The 10,411-nt window shown below is 39.2% G+C and overlaps 1 protein-coding gene across 1 annotated transcript in view; it reads left to right on the top strand.

Moving 5' to 3' along the window:
* The window catches only part of chm (CHM Rab escort protein), an 86,611-nt gene that overhangs the window by 1,056 nt on the left and 75,144 nt on the right, over positions 1 to 10,411 (top strand). The window lies entirely within an intron of this gene.

The following is a 10,411-nucleotide window of genomic DNA, read 5'->3' as shown; positions in this document are numbered from 1 at the left end:
CCCAAAACATCAGCTTTCCTGCTCCTCTGATGCTGCTTGGCCTGCTGTGTTCATCCAGCTCTACATCTTATTATCTCAGATTCTCCAGCATCTGCAGTTCTTACTATCTCTGGTGGCAGATGTGCTGTGTTTTATGAGCAATTAATGTTTTTTATTGTTGAGGGTGCTCCAGTTTGGTGGGTTCACAGATGGCTGATAAGTTCTTTGCACTATCTGTGGACTCTGCCACATTTGGCACAGATGGAACTTGAACGGTTGTGCAGATGGGTATTTTGGAGGTTTGTACGTTCCCTTCAAAGGCTTGATTTTGCCTCTGCATGTTCCAAAATCTTTCCATGTGTCTGTTGCTTTTGTGAATAACACTCTTGGTTGGTCACAAATCAGTTGTATGAGTTGGCATGTATGTTTGACATCTTTAGGGATGTTTTTGAGGGCATTTCCATTGTTTCTTGGGAGTGTTTTGATGCAACTAATTGAGTAAAACAATTTTCTTGGGAGACTGGTGGCAGGCATACTCCTCAGTACAGTTGGTTTTGAGTGATCAGTTCTTTGCTTCTGTGCGAATTCACTTGGGAGAAGTTCCTGATCTTGCACTGTGGTTTTTTTTTTGTTTTTTTTTTTTGCTGCCTGGTTTGGAGGATCTTAACAATCAGTTGCTGGTGTTAGTTCCCCAGTGCTTTGAGGTGCCTGCAATAAAGTCTCTAAAGCATTTAGGAGAACTGGGATCATTGCTACTTAGAAACAATTACTATAGTTTCAAAGTTCAACTCCTGGCTCTCAAATAGTATGTCTGCCAGTTAGCCGAACGCTGTGCTGGCACGTTGGAGGTGATAGATTTTGCTTTCTGTGTTTAAAGTCACCTAAATGTCTGCCTATATCAAGATGAGACTCCCAAGATACCCAAAGTAGTCCACAGGTTCCAGGATTTTGCTTTGATCTTGATTCAAGGGGCAGATGTTGTCTTGTGGGGTGTATTATGAAGCGGACCTCATTCATTACACCCTATAATAAATGATTTGGAACTAATATATAGTATCTAAATTTACTTTCTCATGAAAACTGAGGTCAACCGTTGCACTGCTATGTTCATTTTCTTCCGTTCGATACTGGGTCTTAGCTCAAAAGTGGAGGTAATCTACTGAACAGATGGGAACCTGCTTGATCTACACTGCCCCCAGTCCGAAACAAAACCACTTTGTCAGTTGTAAATATTCAGTGTACTGCTGAACCTTGTGTAGGGTCATTTGGAGCTCAAAATCATTGTCCACTCCTTCCCCAAAGCATGTGAAAAAATGGACTAATTTTGCTAACCACATTGAAAATGTACAAACAACTTATTGTTATCCAAATGTACAAACAACCGTTAGTCTCCTCCAGTTCCCAATTGGCTGCGTGTGCCTGCTTTGGGGGTCTGTGCATGAAGATCAGTGTGCCATTGTGGATAGCAGCATTGACTTTGGGTTCCTAACGTCGCTCCCCTGCAAAGACCTCAAGTGATTCACATAGAGAAAAATGAAATTAGAAGGAACACGGGCCCTTTTCAGCTTCCTTTGTCACTTGATAAGTTGAAAGTAAAAGTTTGCACACCACTCCAGATGTGGTCTCTCCAATATCCCTGCAATCCCTGTTTGCTGTTCTATTTTCCTTGCAGTATTTGTGAAGATTACCGTGTGCAAGTTGCCTGCTGTTGCATGCATTACTGCAGTGACTAGCAGGGGTCTGTATGTGAGGAGCATGACTTGCATATCATGGAGATCATCACGTGATATATTTCTCGGCAGCCAAATCTAAGAAGCCTTCTGTTTGGTCTTCAAACTGTCTCTTTCCTGCCGTTGATCCCCTTATTAGCTGCAAAAATAATGTGCAAGACTGATCTAATATAACTTTTACTCAAACTTTTCTACCTCGCAAGGTTTCTGAAGGTGGATGAGATCCTACTTCTGTACTTTGAATTTAAATGTTTTGTTTTCAGAATCTAGCTAATCGTGATGTTGGAATGCCAAACTTCATAAATTTGAATGAGTTTGCAGACAGGTGGTTAGACAATATTAATAGAAGATATACTTGTCAACATTTTAAATTTTGCAGCACAAACCAAAATATGTTTTACTGATCCTTTTCAATTGAACGGTTAATAAACTAAGAACCGCATTTGCTTATAATATAGTTACACCATAGCAGCTGCTCCTCTCTTTCAACTACTGTTCCTTGTCGCCAGATTTAACCATGGCATGGAAGCAGGTTATACATCTCAACATTTCCCCTCTGAGTAGCAAGAGAATCAGCATTAGCAACATCCAAATACTGGCATCAGTGCCTTCTTCTGAAGTGTATATTCCTGTTCTGAGCATAGATCTGACAAACGCAACACAGTGTACAGACAGAATATCAAATTTATGAGCACCAGTATCCAATATGCTCAGGTTTTTAAGGCAAGCCATTGGTGACATCTACAGCCCTCCGGAATGAGGGTCTCCTTCCCAGTGGGATAGGTGGATATGTAATTGTCAGTGATCGTCCAGTTAGTGGAAGGCATCCCTTTGCCCTCATCTCTGGTCTCTGCTCCCTCCAGTTTTTCTTTTTTTGCTTTGCAGAATGTGTTAGAAGCAACTTGTGTGGAGAGGAGGGAAAGGCAGCATTTGTGGAGGGTGACTGTTGAGCATGCATGTGAGAAGACTGTAGGGTGACAAAAGACAGTGGAAGGTGTATAGGCTAGATGAGGATGTAAAGAGATATCTGAAGTGAGAAGAACGCGTGACATTTAAGTGAGTTGTCCTGAGGAGTGTTATGCAGAAGGATGCTGGGAAGTCAGAGTGTGAAATCTGGCGCCTAAATGTATTATGTCACTCGCCTTTCCCACCCTCCTGAGATCTTTGTAACAACAGCAGATGTTACATCAAAATTCATTTGGTATTTAACTTTTTAGGAGAATGAGTTTAGCGAAAGTCTAGTGTAGTCCTTCCAACTTTCTCCTATGCTGACCCCATTTTTAACGTGTAAAAATTGGAGAAACTCCAGACTGAGGGGTGAGGTGGACATACTGAGTGGGGAAAAATGGTTTAGTTCTCAACAGTTGGAAAATGTTGGGATCTTGGAGTTAAGAATTGCGCGCGCACAGTTGTTGGAGCCTCTGCCTCTGCCACTGCCAGGAATGCATCATTGACCACAGTGCAGCTTGAGTACAACTTCCTTCATGGGCATGTCCAAGGAAGTCGCTGATTAGCTAATCAGAGTGCTGACTTGAGTGGACACTCGGGTCAATGCAGAATTATCTCATTGACTAACAATTCGAGGAGGAGAAAGGAAACATCCTGCCCAGATTCTTTGCTCCATAATTGCCTTTGAAGCTTTTGAGTTCACAATCTCAAGTGATTGGTTCACGGCATGTATTTAGAAACTGGAGGAAATTAAGCTGTCCAATTCCACATAAGGGATTGTTTGTGTACGAGTTAAAACTTCGTGCTATGGTGCAGGTTTGAAGCAGTTTTATCCATGAAACATTCTCATTGACAGTTATTATCACATAGAAATTATTCTGTGCATCACCTGTACCTTTTTGGAATAGATTTGTGGGTTGCTGCCTCAGAAAAAGATTTGTAAGAGGTTGTATCTTCCCCCTTACTCAAGAATGTGAATTTTGCATGGTTTGAAAATGTTTTGGCTGTGTAGGCAACCGAGCAATCACTGTAGCAAGACAAAGTTGATTGTGGAGCGCCTTTTCCTCCCCTCTTTTGCAATCAGGCTTGAGACCAGGGCAAAATACGTCTTGCACACAAGACCTAGCTGGAGGGTGAGATGGAGGGAGAAGACCAATGAGGACCAATTTTGTGCATGGTGGTTTTGTCTCATTATTATAGTATCTTGGGAATTAATAGCAGGTTTAGGTACAAAATGATGCAGTCTGGTTGAAACACAACTGTTCACCAAAACAAGTTGAATACAGTATGAGAAAATGTGAGGTTATGCGCTTTGATCAGAAGAATAGCGGTGTAGACTATTTTCTAAATGAGGAAAGGCTTCAGAAATCTGAAGCACAAAGAGACTGAGGAAGCCCAGCTCATGATTGTCTTAAGATTAGCGTGCAGATTCATTTGGCACATAGAGAAGGCAAATGCACTGTTAGCATTCAGTTTGGAGAGGGCTAGAATACAAGAGCAGGAATGTGCTGCAGAGGTAATATCAGGCTCTAGTCAATCTGCATTTGGAATATTGTGAGCAGTTTTGGACCCCGTATCTAAGGAAGGATGTGCTGATATTGGAGGGGATCCAGAGGAAGATAGTAAAAATTATCCAGGGGATGAAGGGCTTGTCTGATGAGGAGTGGTTGAGGGAGGTCTTGGGGTCTGTACTCGAAGGAGTTTAGAAGGATGGGAGTGTGGGGGGTGCGATCTGATTGAAACTTAGAGAATACTAAGAGACCTGGATAGACTGGATGTGGAGAAGATATTCCCACAAGTAGGAGAGGCTAGGACCCAAGGGCATAGCCTCAGTGTGAAGGGATGACCGTTTCGAACTGAGATGAGGAAATTCTTCAGCCAGAGGGTGGTGAATCAATGGAACTCATTGCCACGCAAGGCTATGTAGGCCTAGTCATTGAGTTTTTTTTTAAGATAGATTCTTGATTCGTAAGGTGATCAAAGGTTACAGGAAGAAGGCGGGCGAACGGGGTTGAGAAACATCAGTTATGATTGAATGGCAGAGCAGACCTGATGGGTCAAATGGCCAAATTCTGTTTCCATATCTTATGGCCTTATGTACTGTATGAATTGGGTCGCTGTAAGAATAGTTTTTTTGATTGTAACCTTTATTACCTATTAGCTTTATTGGAAAGGTAATTTGGTGAAACAATTGTATTGTAGAAGTTTCCGTTCTTTTCAAAATGCTGAAAACAGATTAATTGCAATCACCAGAAGAAGCCTGGTAAACTTTAAATGGAAATTTAATTTATTTGTATTCTGATAGAATATCAAAAATACTGTATATGTGGCTCTGAGAGTGTGTTCTCAAGATTATAAAACTTTCTGAAGTAGAGAAGCAGATAGCCTGGTGGAAAGTTGTTATTAAATACAGAGAATTGTTATTCTTAACTCCAAACCAGGTTACAAAACTGATCTTTGATAGTTATGAAAGTGAGTAACTCTCCCAATATTGTATCTCCATGAGACACAAAATCGCTACAACTTCAAACTTGATTGTAATTCCTGTTTTTTTTTCCATTAACATACCTTGTGCATGCTGATTTCTGGTCAGCATTAATGAGAGTCTTGTATAACACTTTGGAATTTTACCTAGCCTCCAATGATTTTTAATTTTGGTCTACATTATGCAATGTGAAAATCTAATTAATTCAAGATTTTCCACTATACTGAAGGCAGTGGTGCTTACAAACCACAAGTGGTTGCCTAAGAATTGTCTTTCCAAAGTTTGAATAGAATTAAACTTCACAGTAGTTTGAATATAAATCTTGAATTGAAATAGCTTTTAAAATTCATTTTTTTTATAATTCACTTTCTATTTTTTATTGTAAAAGTAAACCGAAGGAAATCGTGTCACTTGAGGATAGTCTTCAGTTGAATGTTGTCAGTTAACCTGGCTCAAATACTCAAAATACGCTTTCTGCCCATGCTCCCTAGCCCGGGAATAAATACAATATGTGGCTGCCATATGCTTCTCGCCTTGGTATTTTTCAATTTGTTGATAGTGAATATCAGAATGATCCCTAGGCATGCCTGTGTAACTTATGAGAAGTTGCATTAGTCTAAGTTGTAAAAACTGAAAGAACTGCAGATGCTGTAAATCGGGAACAAAAACAGAAGTTGCTGGGAAAGCTCAGCAGGCCTGGCAGCATCTATGAAGAGAAATCGGAGTTAACATTTAACCCGAAATTCTGAGGAAGGGTCACTGGACCTGAAACGCTAAGCCTAAGTTGTAGATATTTTTGATCGACCTGTTCAGACATGTTTTGAAGCCCCCCTGGAGCAGGTGAAACTTGACCCTGGACTGTCTGGCCCAGAGTAGAGTGCTACCATTGTGCCACAACTTAGGCTATAGTCTAAATTTAGACGGTTGAAAAGAAATTGAACAAATTTAATTTAAAATGAAGAAGAAATTTGGTAACCTAGATACAGGTAAGTATTTCTTTCAATTTGGTTGTTTTAACTGAACAAAGGGTCGTGGAAATCTTCAAGTCTTTCTCATCACACGTGTGCACAACATGCACGCATATACATTTAAAAAAAGCTGCTATTGCTGAAATCTATTGAAGTTTCCAACAAGTTGTAAGGTAATAGTACTGAAAATTTAGGAGGCAAAGACAGCTAAATTAAGTTGGGGTACCTATCAGTCATTCTTGACAGGAATGATAGAACAAGATCAAGGAACTGAAAGGGTGCTACTTTTTGTATATTCCTGAATATTTTTCAATTTAAAACAAAAATGATATTTGATTAATCATGTTTTATTTGCAAATTTTAAAGGCTGAAGTAGGGGGTTTACTTCATATAATCAGTCTTAAATTAGGCAATAATTTCTATGCACTTTTGCATTCTAATTTTATCTCCTGGTGATTTAGAAATGAGGTGTATTGTAAATATTCTGAAAAGCTGCAGGAAAACATGGAGTAATGCTTTTACTTTGAAGAAGGTATTTAATTAGATTTGAGAATGTAAACAAATCTTTTCCAACTATTGTATACTATTTCTGAAATTTCCTTTTGTAATAATGGTTTTAGTGGTAGAGTTTTGGCTCTCTACTGGCTTCAAAAATAGCCTAATTTTCCATTATTTCTCCAAGTATAATTTTCTGTTCTAAATGGGTTTCAACTTTAACTTGCAATTCATTTTGTAGAATTATCTGTATATAATTTTAGATTAGTTTTTTGCGTAAATAATATTTCCATGGATTAAAGTCATAATGAGTTTCACAATCATAATTGAAGAAAGTGGCAAATAGAAGCCATACTTGAGTCCTGTTTGCATTTGTTTGAAATGGGGAACGATGTATATTGAGGGTCTTGGATTGTTTAATTTCCTTTCATGTTCTATTTTAAGATTTCTAATAAAAGCACCAGGTTTTAAATGTGAATGTTTTATCGAAGAGGTGGCTGGTAGGAAAAGACTTGAGGGAATTGAGGAAGTAGAGAAGTGCGTTGCTTTAAGGGAGCGAACTAGAGTTTGGGGTCTAGAACCCTAATAACAGTTAGCAATAATGAGGTAACGTGGGGTGTTGGGGGGAAATAAGGATATGTTCAAGGGTACAAGATTCATGGGAAATTGTATATAGCTTGAGGAAGCTATAGTAGAGATGAGACATTTTCAAGCCGGAAAGGGATTTAAATGAACAAGTATGAGGCCTGGAATTGGGAGCGATAGGTAACAGCCAGTATGGGACAAAGTACAGAAAGTAAGAAATAAGAGCACTAGTAGGCTATTCAGCCCCTCGAGCCTGCTTTGCTAATCAATAATATCATGACTGATCAGATTGTGTCCTCAAGTTGCTTTCTCCTTGTGTCCTGTAACCTTGATTCCTTTGCAAATCAAAAAATTGTTCATCTTTGGTTAGGATGCATTCAGTTGCCCAATAATCCACTGTAGTTTGTGATAGAGAATTGCAAAGATTAATGATTCTCAAAGAGAAGAAATTCTTTTTCCCTGAGGGAAATATCCTCTTAGCATCTACCTTCTTAACCTTCCTCTGAATTGTAAACTTCAATAAAATCAATTCTCATGGTTCCAAACTTTTGAGTAGACCTAATCTGCTCAAGCTTTCCACATAAGACAATCTCTTAGGGAGCTTTTGTGGTACAGCCTCCAATGCAAGCAATATTCCTCCTTTGAGACCACAGTTGCCTCATACAGTTTAAACAAAACTTCCCTACTTGTCTGCAACCCCCACCCACGCAACACTCACTTTGCCTTCCCACTGTACTGTGCAAGGACATCAGACCCATCTGAACTGCAGTCTCTCTACTTGCATCTACTCGTTCATGCTTTCCACTTTCGTGGGCAACTTCACATTTCCCCATGTTTAACGCCATCTGCCAAATATTTGCTCACTTGCTTTATCTGTATCCAATTGCAGGCTTTGTATATTAGGTTGGTTTTCTAGAGCAGTAAGAAAGAATTTTGGGGTGCACTTAACTTTAATTATAAGACTCTAAGTTTATTCATCCTAATTAATTGAAAAACCTATACCAAGAACAAATATGTTTTCACGAATATAGAGTTTTTAAGTTTATCATAACTGGTATAAAAGCAATGACTTCTCAGCTTGTTCACTTTGTGGACACCAATTTGCAGCTCTGATTTCAAAGTAATAAGTAAATGTACTTTGTTATGTTTAACGTGCAAAACTAAACCATTTTAAAACATAAGTCTGTGTTTGAGTGAGAAGGATCTTCCTCTTACTTTGCAGCAGAAACAGCTGTTTTGAGCAACTTATAAGTTGTTCTACTTGTAAATAATAGTCATTACAGTTAAACTAAGGCAAATCAACTCAGCTGAGTAGAATTTACTGTCAATAGATATGTGGGAAGTTATAGACTGTGCCCAAGATGAACACATCAGCAGGAAGTGTCACCACCTTTGCAAGCTTCAACTCCAGGTTTCAGCTGGAGCAGCGAATAGAGTCAGTATTCTGCACCTGTGAAACAGGACTACGTTGATGTCGTGTTCATGAAGGTGGTCACAGTGCAGCTTAGGGGTTTATAGGCAGAAAGAGAATGAGTGATTGCCAGGTAGTCCATAGAGCCAGGAAGGTAGTACAGGAGTCCCATGAAATGATCTTGCTTGCAAATTGATTTTATACTTTGGATACTGATTAGGGTAATAGTTCTTCAAAGGAGTGCTGTCAGAGCCATGTAAGTGGTGCCATTAGTAACTCGGCTCTGGTTGAGGAATGGAAGAGCAGTCCTGATGAGGAATTCTTTAGGCGAACAGAAAGTCACTTCTGTGGCATAAATGTGATTTCAGGATGCTATACTGCTTCCCTGATGCCAGAGTCAAGGATGTCACAAACTAGCTGCAAGAATTTCTTCTGGGGGAGAGTGAACTACCAGACGTTGTGATCCATGCCAATATTAATGACTTGAGTAGGAAAGAAGTGGCCCTGAAACCAGGTTTCTGTAATCTGATTGCATCTTGGCAGGACCGGGGCTGACCTCTTTGCAGGAAGATTGCTTGTACTGTTGGGGAGGGTTTAAACTAGATTGGCAGGAAGGTGGGAACATGAGAGGGAATACAGAGTTGAGTAAAACATAACTGGCTAGAGTGGATTGGGGAAAATACAGTTTATAAAAAAAAAATTGATGGTGGAAAGGCAATGGCTAGTATTTGAAGAACTGACTACAATGTCTACAAAATTTTAAGCATTCCTTTAAGACATAGATGCCAAAGGGATAGGTGAATCAACCGTTGTTAACAAAATCCAGCTAAAGATTGCAGTAGATCAATGGAAGTATCTTATAAGAATACAAGAAATAGTGGTAAGCTTGACGTTTGCGAGGATTGCAAAGCAAGGCCAAGAATTTGATGGGGCAAAGACAATATGAATGCACGTTAGCAGAGAACATAAAGGCAGACTGTAATAGCTTCAATATGTGTGTGCAGAGATAAAGTTGGACCCATTGTATTTGGGGACAGGAGAATTTGTGGAAAACAGGGAAATAGTGCAGATAGTAAACTTTGTCTGTACCTTCTTCCATAAAGACATATATACAGTCAGTCACAAATACCAGGTAAGCAAGGGACTTGTGTAACTGAAGAGCTGAAAGAAAATAGTATTAGTAAAAAGTAGTATATGAGGAAATTGTTAAATTGAGAGATGAGAAGTCTCCTGGATCAGATGAGTGGTTATCTCTCTTAATTCAACAGATTCTGAAAATCCTTCTACTGACTGGAAGGTGGCAGATGTAATCCCATTATTTTAAGAATGGAGGGGATGTGGAGAAATCCAGACCAGTTAGCTTGACATCCGTAGTAGGGAAACTATTAGAATCTACTCAAGGCTGCAATAACCGAACCCTTAAAGAATAGCAAAATTGGGCAAAGTTACGAAAGGGAAATGATATTTGACAAACCTGTTGGACATTTTGGAAGATGTTAGTTGTAACATCTCATAGAGGAGATCAAGTGAATGCAGTGTATTTGAATGTTCAGTTTTTTTTTAATATATAAGGTGCCAAAAGGGTTAGTAAATAAAATTTCAAGTACATGGCATTGGGTGTGAATTAGTACAGTTAGAGAGTAAGTTGATAGAAAGCGGAGAGTTGGAATGAGCGGATCAGTCTCGGGATTGCAGGTTGTTTCTAATGGATACTGAAAGAACCAGTGATAGATCCACAGCTGTTCATAATCTACACAAATTAAGTATGTAATTTGAGTGGAAGACCAAGAGTAATATTTCCAAATTTGTT

Source organism: Rhincodon typus, chromosome 14, assembly GCF_021869965.1.
Source record: "Rhincodon typus isolate 14 chromosome 14, sRhiTyp1.1, whole genome shotgun sequence".
NCBI lineage: Eukaryota > Metazoa > Chordata > Chondrichthyes > Orectolobiformes > Rhincodontidae > Rhincodon > Rhincodon typus.
This window is presented reverse-complemented; position numbering and strand designations above follow the sequence as displayed.